Genomic DNA, 18,151 nt, shown 5'->3' on the forward strand with positions numbered 1-18,151 from the left:
TTAACAAGGACAATATTTGGGGTGAAGAAAGAGTCTTGGTATTCCATAAATCTGACCTGCTGTCAATTCTGTCTACTTTGGGCCCTTTTAATTTGAACTATAAAATGAAGTTGGAGGTGGAATTGCTGACTCAGGAGAGAGTTGGCATGCTGCCCAATTTACCATATTTTTTTCCCTGCTCAGCATCTCTGACTAATCAGCTCCACGCAGGGAGAGACATTATTATCTCTGAAACTGATAAAGGATGGTCCCACCTCCTGTTGTCTGCTCCCTGTTAAACTCCTTGTCCATATGCAGAGAGCCTGTAGAGAAAATACTGAATGTCCTGCAGGTGTCTGCATACCAAGCTGATCACTGGAGTGAAACAGTCTAATGGCCGAACCTATTCCGTCATGTGTTCCTAATTGGCTCCTATATGCCTGTTACTGTCTTGGCCTATTTTTCTCCGCCTAAATTTTCGTGAGTTAATTTGGCTTTGTGGTTCTTATAAAGAAAAGATTGCAGGCACTATGTTTCAAGTCTAAAGATCACTAAACATATTAGAGCTCTGCTTCTTTGCCCTTCACAAGAGGGCATCTGAAATAATACTTGTTTTCTGGAAAGATGATGTTTGCTTGGCAATCTTACCACTCTGAGATGTTTGTTCTTCAAAAATGCTCTGTGGCTCATGACTGGACACATATTTTAACTCTGTGCTTCTGCTGATGGTTTGTTACACATAACTGCTTTATTTTTTTCACACCTTATTTGAAACTTTTTGATTGTTTTTCCTACTAGTAAGTATCGCAGAGGCATTATGCATTCAATAAATATGTATTGACAACTTTCATATTACAGTTGACCCTTGAACAACATGGTTTTGAACCACGTGGGTCCACTTACATGTGGATTTTTTCAATAAATATATTGGAAAAATTTGGGGGGATTTGAGACAATTTGAAAAAAAACAGATGAATCATGTACCCTAGAAATAGAAAAGAACATTTAGAAAAAATTAAGTGTATCATGAATGCATAAAAGATATGTAGATATTGCCTTATTATTTACTACCATAAAATGTACACAAATATATTATAAAAAGCTAAAATTTATCAAAACTCACCCACACAAACACAGATTGTAATAGCTCCATTCTCAGTAGAGAGAAATATAAATGAGTAAAGATGCAGTATTAAATCATAACTGTGTAAAATTAATGGCAGTACATACTGTACCTACTGTAATAATTTCATAGCCACCTCCTTTTGCTATTGTGTTGAGCTCAAGTGTTGCAAGTATCCTCTTAAAACTCCATTTGACGCTAATCATCTCTGCGTGAGCAGTTCGTCTCTCCAGTAAATTGTGTATTGCAGTAAAAAGTAATCTCTCCTGGTTCTTTCATATGTTTCATTGTGTTTAATACAAAACTGTAAATCTTTTTTAAAGTTTAAAAAAAATTTTTTATCTATTTATTTATGGCTGCTTTGGGTCTTCATTGCTGCATGAGAGCTTTCTCTAATTGCGGTGAGCGGGGCTACTCTTCATTGCGGTGCGCAGGCTTCTCGCTGCAGTGGATCACGGGCTCTAGGGGCGCGAGCTTCAGTAGTTGCACGCGGGCTTCAGTAGTTGAGCACGTGGGCTTAGTTGCTGCGCGGCATGTGGGATCTTCCTGGACCAGGGCTCGAACCCGAGTCCCCTGCATTAGCAGGCAGATTCTTAACTACTGTGCCACCAGGGAAGCCCCAAACTGTAAATCTTGAATAACACCATGGGACCCTTACGAAATGCCACTAGTGATACTGGAAGTGTTCCTAAGAAGCAGAGGAAAGTCATAATGTTACAAAAAAAAGTTGAATTGCTCAATATATACCAGAGATTGAGGTCTGCAGCTGTGGTTGCCAGTCGTTTCAAGATAAATGAATACAGCACAAGGACAGTTGTAAAAAAGGAAAAGGGAATTCATGAAGCTGTCAGTGCAGCTACACCAGCAGGCACAAAAATCTTGCACTTTTGGTGAAATACCTTTTTACCTTACCTTGAAAATGCAGCTTTTGTGTGCGTGTAGAATTGCTATAATAAAGTCATACATATAGACCCTAATATGATTTGAGAAAAAGTAAAGTCTTTATAAGGCAACTTAAAGTAAAAGGAAGGCGAAGGATCTAAAGCTGGAGAATTTAATGCCAGCAAAGGATGGTTTGATAATTTTAGAAAGAGATTTAGCTTAAAAAAAGTCAAGGTAAGAGGAGAAGGCAACTTTTTCCAACCAAGAAGGAGCAGATGAGTTCCCAGACACCATTAAGAGAATCATTGAGGAGAAAATATATCTGCCTGAACAGGATTTTAATGCAGACAAAAGTGCCCTATTCTGGAAAAAAAAAAGCCACAGAGGACGTTTATTAGTAAGGAAGAGAAGTGAGCACCACGAGTTAAAACAGAAAGGGATAGGCCAGCTCTACTGTTTTGTGCAAATGCAGTCAGATTTAAGATCAGGACTGACGTTATCTTTAAAGCTGTTAATCCCCAAGCCTTGAAGGGAAAAGATAAACACCAGCTGCCAGTCCCTTGGCTGTACACAAGAAGTCCTGGACAACAAGAACTTTTTCTGGATTGCTTCCATTGATGCTTTGTCCCTGAAGTCAGGAAGTATCTTATCAGTAACAGACTGCCTTTTAAGATTCTTTTGAGAATGGACAATACCCCTAGCCACCCAGAACCCTATGAATTCAATACCAAAGGTATCAAAGTGGCCTACTTGCTCCCCAAAACAACATATCTAGTTCAGCCTCTAGATCAGGGTGTCATAAGGACCTTTAAGGCTCATTATGCACGGTACTCTATGGAAAGGATTGTCAATGCTATGAAAGAGAACCCTGATAGAGAAGATCATGAAAGTCTAGAAGGATTACACTATTGAAGATGCCATCATTGTTATAGAAAAAGCCATGAAATCCATCAATCCTGAAACAATTAATTCCTGCTGGAGAAATCTGTCCAGAGGTTATACATGACTTCAGAGGATTCACAATAGAGCTAATCAAGGAAATCATGAAAGAGATGGTGGATATGGTAAAAAAGGTGGGGAGTGAAGAGTTTCTCCAAGAAACTCTTGGAGAAATTCAAGAATGAACAGACACCACACCAGAGGAACAGAAGATGACTTGGTGAGATGAGTGCTTCTGAACCAGTACCAGATGAGGAGGAGGAAGATGTAGAAGAAGCAGAGCCAGAAAACAAACCGACATTAGACATCTGACGGAAGAGTTCCAGTTATACAAGACTGCTTTTGACTTATTTTATGACATGGACCCTTCTATGATACGGGCACTGAAACTAAAGCAAATGGTGGAAGAAGGATTGGTACCCTTTAGAAACATTTTTAGAGAAATGAAAAAGCAAAATAGACAGAAATATATTTCCATAAAGTTACACCCAGTATGCCTGATGTATTTCCATAAAGTTATGGAAATATGATGTATTTCCGTAAAGTTACACCCAGTATGCCTGCCTCTTTTGCCTCCCCTTCTCCTCCACCTTTTTGCCCTCTGCCACCCCTGAGACAGCAAGACCAACACCCCCTTTCCCTCCTCCCCAGTCTACTCAATGTGAAGACAACAAACTTTATGATGATCCACTTCCACTTAATAAATAGTAAATAATCATCATACTGTACAGTTAATAAACTTATCTGTTATGTTCATGTGTGAATGTATTTATGTGAAAATCTAATAACTGTATAGCAAGAACCATATGAAGTGTTTTTGTTTCTAATCATCATCATCACCAAAGAATTCATCCTGTAAAATATTGTGTGCAAGACTTGTATTGAGGGCTACCCTGGTGGCGCAGTGGTTGAGAGTCCGCCTGCCGATGCAGGGGACACGGGTTCGTGCCCCGGTCCGGGAAGATCCCACATGCTGCAGAGCGGCTGGGCCGGTGAGCTATGGCCGCTGAACCTGCGCGTCTGGAGCCAGTGCTCCGCAACGGGAGAGGCCACAACAGTGAGAGGCCCGCCTACGGCAAAAAAAAAAAAAAAAAGAAAAAGACTTGTAGTGAAATGAACAGACTATCCTTACAAAGGCATAATATGAGTGATATTTAATATAAGATTAATAATGTGTTAGTTTTCTTCCTGTTTTATAACTTTGCTTTCAAATAAATTACTGTACGGTATGCCTCTCTCTTGTAATCGGAGAAACTGCATATCAGCCTATCATCACATGTAAGTAGTTTTTAAAAAAATTTAACTGCACTACTGTACACCACAAAAATTTTATAATGATACATTTATTAGTGTTTGGCTAGGCTATGGTGAAGCAATCATACTGATTACACTAGGCTACCAGAAAGCAATCATATTGCTGCTTCTTTGTTACCAGTGCATGAATTGATATACCTGTAAATAAATATGAATTTATTTTTCACATTATCTTTTCATTTTTGATATCTAGTGTTAGTAATACATATAATATCTGTAGTGTTTTATGTCATATAAAACAATGTTGATGTAGCTACTGATAGACAATTCATCTTGTAAATAGGTGATGTAAACTTACAGTATGGATAAATTCAGTACTGTACTCTAAATGCATTTTCTCTTCCTTATGATTTTCTTAATAACATTTTCTTTCCTCTAGTTTACTTTATCGTAAGATAACAGATACATATAACATACAAAGTATGTGTTGATCAACTGTTTGTTACCTGTAAGGCTTCAGTCAACAATAGGCTATTAGTAGTTAAGTTTCTGGGGAGTTAAAAAGTTATGCACCGATTTTCAGCTACATGGGGTATCAGTGCCCCTAGGCCCCCTATTGTTAAAAGGTCAACTTGACCAATACTGGGCTTGCAATGATAAGCAAATGTAGACTCTGTTTTTATACTCATGGAGTTTTCATTAACCAAGTTATTATTTAAAAAGGTAAAATCATCACAGTGATATGTAGAATAAAGAGAAGTGTATATTGATAAGTCTGCATGAATTGGCAGATTTTACCACACCTGGAGGCAGGAAAAGCTTTAAGAAAAATGATTATTGAGCTGAACTCTGAGTGCAGAATAAGAATTAAATAAGTAGAATGAAGGAGGAAAGGGCATGCACAAATGCTCTGTTGCAGAAGGAAGCGTATGTGTTTTTAAAAGAATTTATTGAAAGCAAGAGAAATAATAAAAATTAAGAGATTGGTAGAAATAAGACCATGAAGATATCAGCAATGGAGAAATTTGTAAGCTATGTTAAGAATTTTGGGCTTTTCCCTGAATCATAATAAATCAATGAAATATTTTATGCTGAGCTTGGGGAACATAAGCAGCAGATTGTTCTGGCTGCAGCATAGAGGATAGAAGAAACAATAGATGCACAGTGTCAAAATAAGAAACTATTGCATTTGCTTCAGTATTCTGGCCTGGGGACTGGTAAAGATAGTTGGGTCTTGAATTGTTTCTAGATTTGTACTTCTGGTTTTGTAGATATTCGTAAGACAAAGACAGTAATCTTATTAGCCCTTGAATATTGGCCTCCAACTCACTTATTTCCTGATTACTTGTAGGATGGAGGTTCTGGGGAATTACTGAGAAGTTGGGATGATTTTTAATCAGGGAATATTTATGTTGTTTTTTTTGTTTAAAGTCTAATTTTTGTTTCTTTAATCTTAACTAAGAATTCTTTAAAACTGAAAAAAATTATTCAGTAGTGGAAAGTAGAGATAAAGGTAGAATAGAATAGGCTAGTGAGTGCAGAGCTTATTGAAAAGGAGGAGATAGGTACAGGAAGTATGTAAAGAGTATAATCAATACATGTGGGTATGCATTGAATATGAGTGTGAAGGTTGTGGTGAGGGAAAGAATAATGTCGAGGTTATTGCCTAGTTTTCTGAGCTGTAATGTCATTCTGTGGAACAGGGAAACCTGAAAGAACACAAGGCTTTGGGGAATAGATCGTGAGTTGTGTTTTGGACATGTTGAGTTTGAGATACCTTTGAGAAATCTAAGTTAAGATTAAAAAGTAAAAGGTTGTATATGTAGGTTTATAGTTTAGAGAGGAAGTCTAGGCCAGTGAAAAACAAGTGTGAACCATCTGCTTACATGGTAAAGCTATGTTCATTTGTATTAGTGATTTACAAACATGAGCTTATTTTATCTTAGCGACATCATTATCCCTGTGAGATAAGTACCTTTATAATCTCCTTTTTAAAATAAATGGGAAAACTGAGACATAAAGAGGTTACGCTCTTGCCATGATTGCAAAGCTAGTGTCAGAGCTATATTTGAACCCAGGCAAATTGGAAAAAACATTCGTATTCTTAATCATTCTGTTATGCCATCTGTCATGAATGAGATTGCTTAAGGATTGAATGTAGATGAAGAGCTCATGACTGAGCTTTGAGAAATTCCAACATTTAAAGGCCAGGTGAGGCCAAAAGTCTAAGTAGTAGAAGCCAGAAAGGAAGGGGAAAAACCCAGAAAGGTGTGATTCTTGAAAATTAGAGTAAGTAGAATATATCAAATTCCCATGAAAGATCTCAAGTAAGATCGCATCTAGGGGAGAACCTAAAATTTGGATCCAGACACCTATACTTTTGGTGACGTTAGTGCCTTCCTCAAAGCACTAGGGGCTGAACCCAGGCTGGAGAGAGTTGAGGAGTGAGTGGAAAGTGTGGAAGAAGAGACAACTTTTTCTAAAATGTTGACTTTGGCAGCAAAGGAGCTAGGTTTATAGCTGGGGTGAATGGGTGTTTGTTTTGTTTAAGTAGAAGAGAATGGATATGTTTCAAAGTCTAAGGATCTCGTTGATAGGGAGAGGTTGACCTCTGGGCAGCAAAAGACAAATGATTAACACAGCTATCAGGACATCCATCCTCCTGAATTGTATCCTGCTTCACACACCACTTCATCTCAGTTTCTTTTCCTGGCTTCTCTGCTTTGTGGCCTTTTATTGTGAGGGTTTCCCAGGGATCAGACCATGAATGGTTCTTTTCTCTACCAACATGCAATCCCTTGGTGATCTCAGCCAACTTTTCTAACACATCTAAAACTGATTTTTTCACTCCAACATGCTTCACCCATATTCTTTCCTATATCAGTACATGTTTATTTCATCCTATTTGTTCAGGCCCAAACTTGGAGCCATTCTTGACTTCTTTTTTAGTCTCCCACCCCTCTCCAGTTCACCAGTAAATCCATGGTCCTAGATTCAAAATATATTGAGAACTGTAACAAGTCCACTGATAAACACCTTGGTCCAGGTCAAGCCATCTCTTGTTGACTTACTGCAATAGGCTCTTACCTCTTCTTCTTGCTTCCATGTATCCTCACTTGATTAAAATTGAACAAAACAACCAGAGTGATCTCATTAAAAGGTGAGCCAGGTCATGTCACCACTTTTTTTAAAAATTGAGATATATTTTACAAAAAGTGAAGTGCATCAGTCTCAAATGTAGAATTTGGTGAGTTTTAATAAATGCACAGTTGTGTAATCCATACCTCTAGGAAGAAATCAAGTATTTCTAGCCTTCCTGAACTGTTTCATATGTAGTTTACTATCCTGATACTGATGCGAGGGGAAGTTTATGGAGATTTGTGGAGCTCCTTCTCTGTACAGCTCCCTCTTACCTGTCTTCTCAACTCAATGAGACTACCTTTCTCTGTTTGGGCTTCCTTCCCCTGTACCTTGGTGTACAAAGTGCTTCTAGACAGAAAGATGAGGGGAGAGTATAACTCCCCTTACCAGTTTCCCTTCACTCAGTTCTATGCTGCCTATAGTCTAATACCTTAAAACATTGTTTCACTTATTTTATCCAACTTTGTATTGTTCAGAGGGAGAGCTAGTCTGGTGTCAGTTATCCTTTATGGCCAGGGACAGAAGATGCTTCATGTTGCTGTTGGCATAAGTTATCTTACCATCTTATAGGCTACCTACAGTCTCTATGTACTTATATATCCTCAATTATATTTTATAATTCTGCTTACTTACATTGGTACTTACTCTGGCAGATGGGCTTCTGGTAAAGAGAATCACTGCCTGTACTTTGCACCATAGTTCTTCATTCATGCTTGTCTCATGGCACTTAGCTCATTTAGGTAGCTAGTTATATGTGCTTGGTTATATCCTTCATACAAGACTGTAAACTTTTCGACAGGAGAAAGCAGCATGCTGTAAATATTTATAGATTGGATATATCAGAGAACGAAGTGAATAAGAATGAATTTTGATGATTATGATTTTATGGTTAACTGTAGGCCCAGGAGATGAAGAAATCTGTTTAATTTTTAATTACTTTGGGGAAGTTGTGGGTATCTAATACATATTTATTGGCTGACAGGCAGGACAGGCTCCACAATAAGAAATCCATAACCGTTGTGTTAAATATCCAGAAGTTTTTAGTTTTGCTGACATTTTATTCCTGTGTTCACAACTAAATCCTATCCAATTACTCTCCCTTCTATGGTGATTGAGATGAAAATCACCCCACTCTTTTAGCCAGTGTGTGAATGACCTCTGCCAGTTAATTTAATGAGAAGAACAGTGATAAAAGGAAACAATTTGTTGTTTTTCTTTTGCCTGGAAGCAAAATTATGTTTGTCATGGAGGGGCTTGATTGGAAGTTGATAGTGTATGCAAGGACAGACCACTTAAATTGCTCTCTCTCAAATGGGTTAGGCATTCCTGCAAAAAGAAAACAAAACAACAACAACAAAAACCATACTAATGCGGAACAGGATAGAAGAAAATTGGCTGACTCTTGATCCTAAATAGATACTCATAAATTTAACAAAGTGGTCTGTGGGGCCGCCTATACAATTGATTCTGTAACTCTGATATCAGTAATGTAATACATGAGAAAAATCAAGTCAATGCCCAGATCTGATGAAGTGCCACATAATGAAGTTGCCTGTAGGCCTGCTCTTATGTAGCCTTCACCCCATGGTAAATGTTGTAGTAGTGGTGTGTAAACTATTAGTCAATGCCTTTAAAGTTTACACTAGTTTATTTCAAATAGTAACATGCTTATTCCTTTATTTTATTTATTTATTTTTCACAATACTCATCAGGATTGTCATAATAAACGTACCTGCCTCACAGTTTTAAAAGTTGCTAAGAATATCTTAGAAATAGATAGTGAAGCCTGCCAGATTTGCAAGTGAATGCTTACTTGAAAATAGCATTGTTTGGGACATCTTGGAAGCAATAATGTGAGAAATATGTATGTTGTTATTAGCTATGAATATAGGTTTTTCTTTTCCTTATTCTGGTGTGGAAATAAATGAATAAATATTGAAATTACACTGCTGTAGAAGTTCATTTTATTTGTAATGCACACTACACCTCAGGTCATTGTCCTTTTGGAAACAGACTAATGCCCAATTCTCTTGCGTTTGAGGTTACTGAGTTGTTCTAGGCCTTATGACCCTGCTAAACTACTCATAATTCTTAAAGGATAAGCAGTAATATGACTTCTAGAAGAGTAATCTGACATCTAAAGGGCTATTTAAGCAACAAGAAGGGCCACACTTTACGAAAAATTGGTATAATTCTGGCTAGAAAACCTGAGTTGCTGCTAATGTGAATGTTCAATAGATTGAACCCTTCTTAAAGCTAACGTGGTTTGTTTGTATTTCAGTTATTATCAGTACAAAATTCTAAAAAACATTAACTATATTTGTGTTGTTTTCTAGACAATTCCACAGGAATAGGATCCTTAATAGGCACTTTTGTTATCAATGCCATCATAGAACTAACCTAGTGTGGTTATACCTTAGAAAGGTCAGGAAGTTAATACCCACAGAGCAAATGCTAGAAATCCCAAAGGAAAGGAAAGGGAAAATAAAGAAGCAAATGTGCTTTCTCAAAGTAAGAACCTCGTTAACATTGAGTAGTGATTTCTACAAACTGGGGAAATAACAAGGAGCAGGTGTGGAAGATGAACAAAATGAAGTGCCTAAAATATGAAACTCTAGCCCTGTCAGTCAGTGGTTCACAGCTACTTCAGGAAGGATACTTCCCAGAACACTAGAATATTTCAGGACGATTTAAAAAAATACCTATGCAGCAATCCCGTCTCCTTCCCTACCCAGTTCTGAGTTAATTGGTCTAGGTCCAGTTTAGGTATCACAAGGTGTTAAAACGACTCTAGGCGATGCTAAGCCAACAGGTTTGAGAAGCACTGATTTAAGTCTCTGATGAAAATGCTATCTTAATAACTAGGACATAAAGTGAGAGAAGGATTTTAATTTATTTTAAATGTATCTACATATAGGTGTGTGTAGGTCATTAGAGCAAGATAGGGAAGAAAATACCAGTTTTCTCTTTTCCTAATTAAAATATTGGGACTAATTCTGCCCTCCTTCTTTTCCCTTATTACCTACCTAGATTCAGTGTGAAAATAAAGGATTCAAATATCTGGCTTCTGTCAATGGATTATAGGTTTGCCAAGGTAACCTCAGATTGCACAGGAGTAGGATTCACTGTGTTTATTACAGCTCCCTGGTTAATTCTTTCTTCACGGTGAAGCTCTTGTAGAAAAGGGGATTATTCATCATTTTGAGATTTACTGTTTAGTTAGATAGATCTTTAGGATCACAAATTAGTGGAGAAGTCATTGGTTTTTTTTTTTCATGTATCTGTAGTTTAAACAAACAAAAAAACACAATGCAGGTTAGGGTAATGCTCTTATAGAATTTCCCAACTTTGCAAAATAACATTACCAATTAATTGGGCTGATGGCTAGGAAGAGATTCAGTACCTTTATTTCTGTAATCGATATAAATCAATAAAGGGAATTTTGACTGACATATGGGACTAAAACAAATCTTTAAGTAGCACAGCTATTGTTTTCCACAACCTAGGCTTGTCTATTAATAACACTTGCTAAGTGAAAATTGATGCTGCTGGCCTATCCTGTTCACTTTAGGCTGCCTTCCTCCCCTATTATACCTTTTAGATGAGCTAATCTTACCTCTGTATAGAAAAGGAAGAGTTGTCCTGCTTTGTTACCAAGTTACCTTAAAGGCAGTTGGCGGAGGAGAAAGTGAATGTCATCCAACACTGCCTATTACCCAATGGTTATTCATTTGACATGTTTATATTTCTCTCCAGGCATACCAATTAAGAGAGTTCACCTGCTTCTGTTAGAAATCGACTGAGAATGGGCTGCTAAAACCACGCACAATGCCCAAGGTCATTGTCTAATAGAGTAAATTGTCCAATTATAGAGTAAGCTGCAGAAACAATAGGGGAAACACGATAAAAATACTTTAATTAGTGCTGTCTCGCTAATAGATCGACTCCTTCCCATACTGTGTGAACAATAAGATTTAGCTAATCTTTTCATTTCTTCAGAGTGAAGTCTTGGGAGGACCATTGTTGTGGAAGGGGCTGGCAGGTGTTTCAAGGCTGCCCATCGAACACCTATAAAGTGCTTACTATAGCCAGGAGCTATTCTAAACACTAGACATCGTAAATAAATTTAATCCTCACAATAACTTGAGAAGGTAGAAACTAATATTGTCCTCAATTTATAGATGAGAAAACTAAGTTATTGAGACAATACTAGGAAGAAATGATAGTTCAATTATTTCAGAACTTGCAATAATTTAAGATAGAACAATTTTTTCCCTTGGTAAACATTTATTGTAGTGGATTTAATTATGTACCCTCAAAAGATATGTTCAAGTCCTATATCCTGGCTCCTGTGAATATGGAGCCTTATTCGGAAATAGAATCTTTGTGTATGTAATTAAGCTAAGATGAGGTCATATTGGATTCGGGTGAGCCCAATATTCAGTGACTGGTGTACTTATGAGAGAAGGAAGAGGGACATTTGGAGACAGAGACACAGAATCATGCAGAGGGAAGATGGTCATATGAAGATAGAGGCAGAAATTGGTATGATATAGCTACAAGCCAAGGAATGCCAAGGATTTTAGGCAACCGCAAAAAGCTAGGAAGAGGCAAAGAAGGATTCTTCCCTAGGGACTTCAGAAGGATCATGGCCCTGTTGACACTTGGATTTTAGACTTCTGGACTCAAGAAATTTAAGAAATTAACTTTCTGTAGTTGTAATCCACCTGGTTTGTGGAAATTTGTTATGGAAGCCCTAGGAAACTAATACAGTGTTGTTATTATTGTGTGATTATGTTTTTAATTTAATTACATGCATACCAAGATAAAGAATTACATAGTATTACATCCATCCTCCTTCCTTCCTTTACTGCCCCCTTCTTATCATCCTTCCTATGTTTTTTCCTTTCTTCCTTCTTTTTTTCTTGATTTTATAATAAGACCATTATTCCCTGTGAAATCTAAATATACATGAAATCTAGGTATTGACTGATTTCCTTAATTTTCAAGAGTCTCCCTGAGATAAGTGACCTACAGGATATTCTGGGAGTGTTTGGGACCTACATAAACCTATGTACAGTAAAATAAATTGTTGAGTTAGAAGCCCCTGGGCTGACAACAAAGCTCTGATAAGATAAAGGCCACTGGATAGGGAAATCTTGACCTTTCCATTACCCTTATGGCTCTATTGCTATGACAATAATACAGTGCACATCTCTTTCCACTGTAGCTCAAAACTGATACAATGAGCCAAAAACATGGTGCTGAGAGTGGAATTAATGGCAATATCACAATTTCATATCCAGATGCTAAATAGCAACCTATGGTCCAATTTCCCCCCATATCCTTTTTGTTTATCTTCTGACTCCACGTGATCTAATATTATCATTAAAACTAAATTATAACCTTTGTGCCTACTGTCAAGAAAATTTCTTAAATTATTTTACTTTATTTCTACTTCCACATAAATACTGGTAAACAGTTTTGTCCCTACAACTTGGGTACCCATGTAGCCTTTCAATTTGAGCCTTTTTATTTCCCTCTAATAAGGGGCTGGTTGGAATTGTCCAGATCCTTCTGGTTCTCCACTTCCTCACTCAGGTCATTGTTTTGCTCCATTCTTTTGCACCATTCTACTCTAACTCCTTTTTGACTTTCAGAAGATTCTCACCTTTAGCATATATGATAAATAAACTCAAGTCACTTAAGCCTTAGAAAGGACATTCTATGGATCTTGGCCTTGCTTTGCCAGCCCCACTCCTTACAACATAAGCCAATTTCTTATAATAAATCTCTCTCTCTCTCTCTCTGTATACTACTGGTTCTGCTTCTCTGGTTGAACTCTGATTGATGCATTAAAAAAAGTTCAAAACCAGATTATCTTCCTCCCCAATTCAGTCTTCTCTATTCTCTATCTTATTATTGGTACCGCTATCCACTAAAGACCTGTGCTTCATACTAGGATACTTCTTTCCCTTTCCAAGCCTGATCAATCAAGCTTCAATTACTAAATAGGTCTTATATTTTTCATCTATTTTCCATCTCTCTTCCCTTAGATCAGTTTAAGCAATAATGCCTAAACCCTAAACTAGTCTTTCTGCCTCTAGCAGGTCATCCTCTTCCTTGAATCTGAGTATTCTTTCTCAAATGCAAATCTGAAGAACTTACCTTCACATTTTAAATGTTAACATAGCTCACCATAAATTATCTGAAAATACAATGCTAAACTGCATTGCTTAGCCCAAGAAGTGCTTTGCAATTTGACTCTTTAGTATCTCTAATCTTACTTATAAATTCCTCACTCAAGTCCTAAGCTCCAGCCATATACACAAACTCATTTCTGAATTCATCATTCTTTTTTCTAACTGCCTTCAGTCATGCTGTTTTCCCTACCAAGAACACCCTTCCCAATTCCTTAGTTGTCTCCTTAAAGACTACTCAGTCTTAAGACTCATCTTTAGCTTTTTTTCCATCAGGAAATGCTCCTTGTTTTTTCTCTTCTTCTATGCATTATGTTAGAGCTCCATTTCTGTTAAGAAGCATCCTGTCCCCATCTCTATCATAGCACTTACCACACAATTCCCTTATCACTGGTTTCCATATTTGTCTTCTTATCAAAATGTAAGCACACTGAGGTTAGGAAGCATGTTGAATTCAATTTTATATTTCCAGCATCTACCTTAGTGTTTAGAACTTAGCATTCAAAGAATAGTTTTTGAATAAATGAATAAGTAAAATATGTACCTTGAAAGTCATTCTCTTTACCTGCCACAGATAACTTTGTTCATTATTCACTAAGAAACAGAGAGAGCCATGGTTTCCTCATCTTCCTTTTCATCTACCATGGAATGTCCCTGACCTCACCTTGTCTTAGTAAAAGCAGTATTTCAGCTCCTTTTCAAGCTTATGGTTTTCACATTGTCTTTTTTTCCTATTATTATGTAAATCTCTTCCCCACTGACTTCCTTCATCCCAGTTTTCAAACATATTGAGATATCCTTTATCCTAAAAATTAAAATCTCTGACCTGTTTTCTGGTTATGTTACTTCCATACTTCTTTCTTTCTCCTTACCAAGAAGGTTACTAAATGATTTGTCTGCAGTTACAGTATCCATTTTCCCTAATCTCTTTTATTTCTCAACTAACTGCAATCTGGACCTCTAGTTGATTTGGTCCTCATGCAAATTGGTGTTTCCAAATACCTGAGAAAATAAAAATTAATATTAAAAAAGCAACTGATAATTTTGTGGACTGTTTCCTTTTTTTTTTAACATCTGTATTGCTTTACAATGGTGTGTTAGTTTCTGCTTTATAACAAAGTGAATCAGCTATAAACTGGGATGAAGTGTTTCCTCCTTCTTGTCTCTCTAATCCTTTGATTCTGTGTCATCACTGCTCCCTCACTTCTCTTTTCTCTAATACGTTCCTCCTAGTCTATTCCCAGAGTTCCTTTCTTTGCTTTTTTTTTCTGATTAGTTTTCACCCAGTAATTCACATTTATGTTCATTGTTCTGAAATCTTTATCTCTAACCATAACATTTTCTGTTTTCCAGACAATTTTTAACTACCAACAAGGCATTTTCAATGTAATTCAAACAGGGAACTCAAACTTACATACCTAAGACTTAAATTATTATCTTTTCTACTAAATCTACTTTTTCTCCTGTGTTTTCTACTCAGGTAATATTGTATCTCCTTCAGGTGATAAATCTTGAAAATGCCTTCAAATTTTTTTTCTTTTTAATTCTCAAACTTTTAATTATTAATCAGGTACTGTTACCACACATGTAAAAGCCTGGTCAAATGTGTTTTTCTTCTTTCTTTTAGCCACAGCTCAAGTTCAAGTCCCTATCATTTCTTGCCTGGGCTAGCACAATAACCATCCTACTAGATGTCCCCTAATTTAAGTTTAAATTAAGGCTTCATTCTTTACTCAGTGTTTGAACTTACACATTATACTTTTATTTCTTACTCAGTGAAAGTCTAAAGTAAATGTTTCTGGTCAGCCAGGAACTGTGGTATGCAGTTGGGAGAAGTGGGAGACATGAGTTGGTATGATGTCACCTGCATATCACATTGACTATATTCACTCTCTGAATTTATCACTATAATTGGACTCATTTAAAAATATTGTCACTATTTAATGTTTATGCACCCAAACTTTAATTTTATCTATGTTCTTAGAGCACAGTACAAGGTGAATTCTATAACTATTTGTTAATTTGTAGTTACCCAGGTATTAATTATGTAGGAAAGTAGAAGTTTAGTCTCTAGTTAATATAACTCCAAAGTTCATTCTTTTTTCATTATATCAAAGTACAAATGTTGTAGCAGAGTGTTAGAAAGGATATTTTCAGACTCTCTCTGGGAAAGAGTAAATATTTAACCAATTTACAGTCTTTCACAATCTGAAAGCTCTATAATGAAAAATGAAGTTCAGAATGGTAACACTGACATTAATAATAATAGCAAATATTGTTTTAACATGGTGAATACTAACTGAATTTTATATTATGTCATTCAATCTGCAGTATAGCTGTATGTGGTAGGTAGGTGGCAGAGACTTCTAGCTATTCATTAAATTCATTTTCTCCTCTTCCTAGCCACCAGAGTCAAACAGCATCTCAGCCTTCCTTACAGTTAGGTGTACTCATATAGTTAAATTTTAACCAATGGAAGATGAGCAGAAGTGATATGTGATTGACACATATAGCTTACACATTTGATTATGCATGATCTTTTCTTCTTTCAGGAGACTAGGAAGTAGTATCTAGGCAACACTGAGAGTTACAAATTGAAGATGGCAGAACATTTATTCTTGTATTGCTCCTCTACCAAGTCATGTCTCCCGCTTCTCCCTACCACATACCACAATTCCTGGCTGACCAGAAACATTTACTTTAGACTTTCACTGAGTAAAAAATAAAAGTGTGTAAGTTCAAACATTGAGTAAAGGGTGAAGCCTTAATTTAAACTTAAATCTGTCCCACTCTAGAGTTTGCAGCACATCACGATTGCCTTGAGACTCGAAGATCGGCAAACATATATTACAAAGCTTTTTCAACAGCAGGTTTTAAAGCAAACGCCATGTTTAACGTTCTGTTAACCAGACAACTACTTGGAAGAAAACAATCAAACAAAATCATTTGCAGTTTGTCAGCATTTTTCTGTAGTCACTGCATCCTGCTAAATTATCATTCATATATAGGAATTAATGACATGTCCTCTTTCCTCAATTTTTTACTTGTTACCTTGTCATTGCTAAGTCACTACACAAGTGTTTTACTAAAATCCCTTTATAAGGAGAAGGTGAATGAAAAAATTATTTTGGCTTTTAAACAAATCAGGTTAACTTTATTTTACATTCAAATTAATTTCTCTTATTGATTTCCTTGGCTATGTTTGTGTATTGACATACATTTGCAAGCAACTTTTATATTTTTCATGGGGGAAAAAACTCGAAGAGAAAACTTTTTATAAACATCATTAAATACTTATATTAAGTATAACTAACTAGCAATGCTGTTAGTTCGATTGGGCCAAATTTGTATTTTGATCAGAGTTTGAACCAAATATTCTAGTTAAGAGATACCAGCCAGTGATATTAGATGGATATTAGAAAATTTTTATCTATCTAAAATATAGAAAAATCTTTTAGTTGAGCTAGGCTTTCCTTTTGTTTTCACATGTCACTCTATCTGATGCTTATTTCTTAAGAGGAGTTACTCAGAAGTGAGGTACATGGTAGAAAACATTTTCATTGGTGAATACAAGATTGAAGTACTTGTTTTGGATGGTGGCCAAACAGTTTATGTCCTCTTCTATGTACTGGAACTATATGGTTTATCCTAATTCTGTGATCCCTCTGACAGCAGAAGAGATTCTAAATTTATTTTCTTTGGAGATTGAGGCACCTTTCTAGAGGCAGGTTCAGACTTGCCTGATAGTCTTAATGAAAGTCAAGATGACTGAATAAATTCTCTTTATATATTTTCTGTAAAAACATTTCCCAAGAGAAATATTTCCTATGGGGTACCATCAGACATGAATAGGTGGCAGATCATTCCATTTCTTCATCCCACATCTGAAAATTTCTAAGTGTAGATTCTAACCTTGGGTAGAATTGAGGTTTTCATTTCAAAAAATGATCCAAATTGATTTAGCTATTTATATTAGGTTTATTGTTGTTTTGTCAACAATTTGAACTTTAAAGATGCTTCAATCATTTTGAATTTTATAGGATATTGGATTTGGTATCTTGCGGTAAATAGGAAGACATGTTGAAGACAGACGAATCTGTTATTACATCTTTCACTTTTCCCCATTAAAATGCTGACTAATATATTTTAAACTGTTCCTGACATAAAACATTCTCAGCTAATATCATTTATTGCTTTTAGAAATCTAAATATCCCCCCAACATACTATATTTTAAAAGACCAGAGTAATAATAGTAAAATTTTGTCACTCAGAAAGATTTGGAGTTGTTTTACCTTGGTGATTTTTTTTTTTTTTTTTTTTTTTCAGTTAGCAGAATACATGTAGGCTTTGGTAAGATCAATTAAATATAAAACCATTTCTCTAACTTAAAATAAAGAGGAATAATGGATAAGAGTATAGTTTCATAATCTGTTTTTTAGGCCAGTAAAGTTTGATATAATCTTATATGTCCAAGCTTCTTGTCAGATATTCTTTTCCCCAAGAAAATATTTTTCATAGAAAAACTAAGGGCCATAGATTTTTTAATACATGAAGCAAAAAGAAGTTCCTCACATCTTGCCTAAAGCATCTAACCTCAAAATTAATGACGCTTTATCTATAGAGGAAAAAAAT

This window comes from Kogia breviceps, chromosome 5, assembly GCF_026419965.1.
Source record: "Kogia breviceps isolate mKogBre1 chromosome 5, mKogBre1 haplotype 1, whole genome shotgun sequence".
In the NCBI taxonomy this organism is placed as follows: Eukaryota; Metazoa; Chordata; class Mammalia; order Artiodactyla; family Physeteridae; genus Kogia; species Kogia breviceps.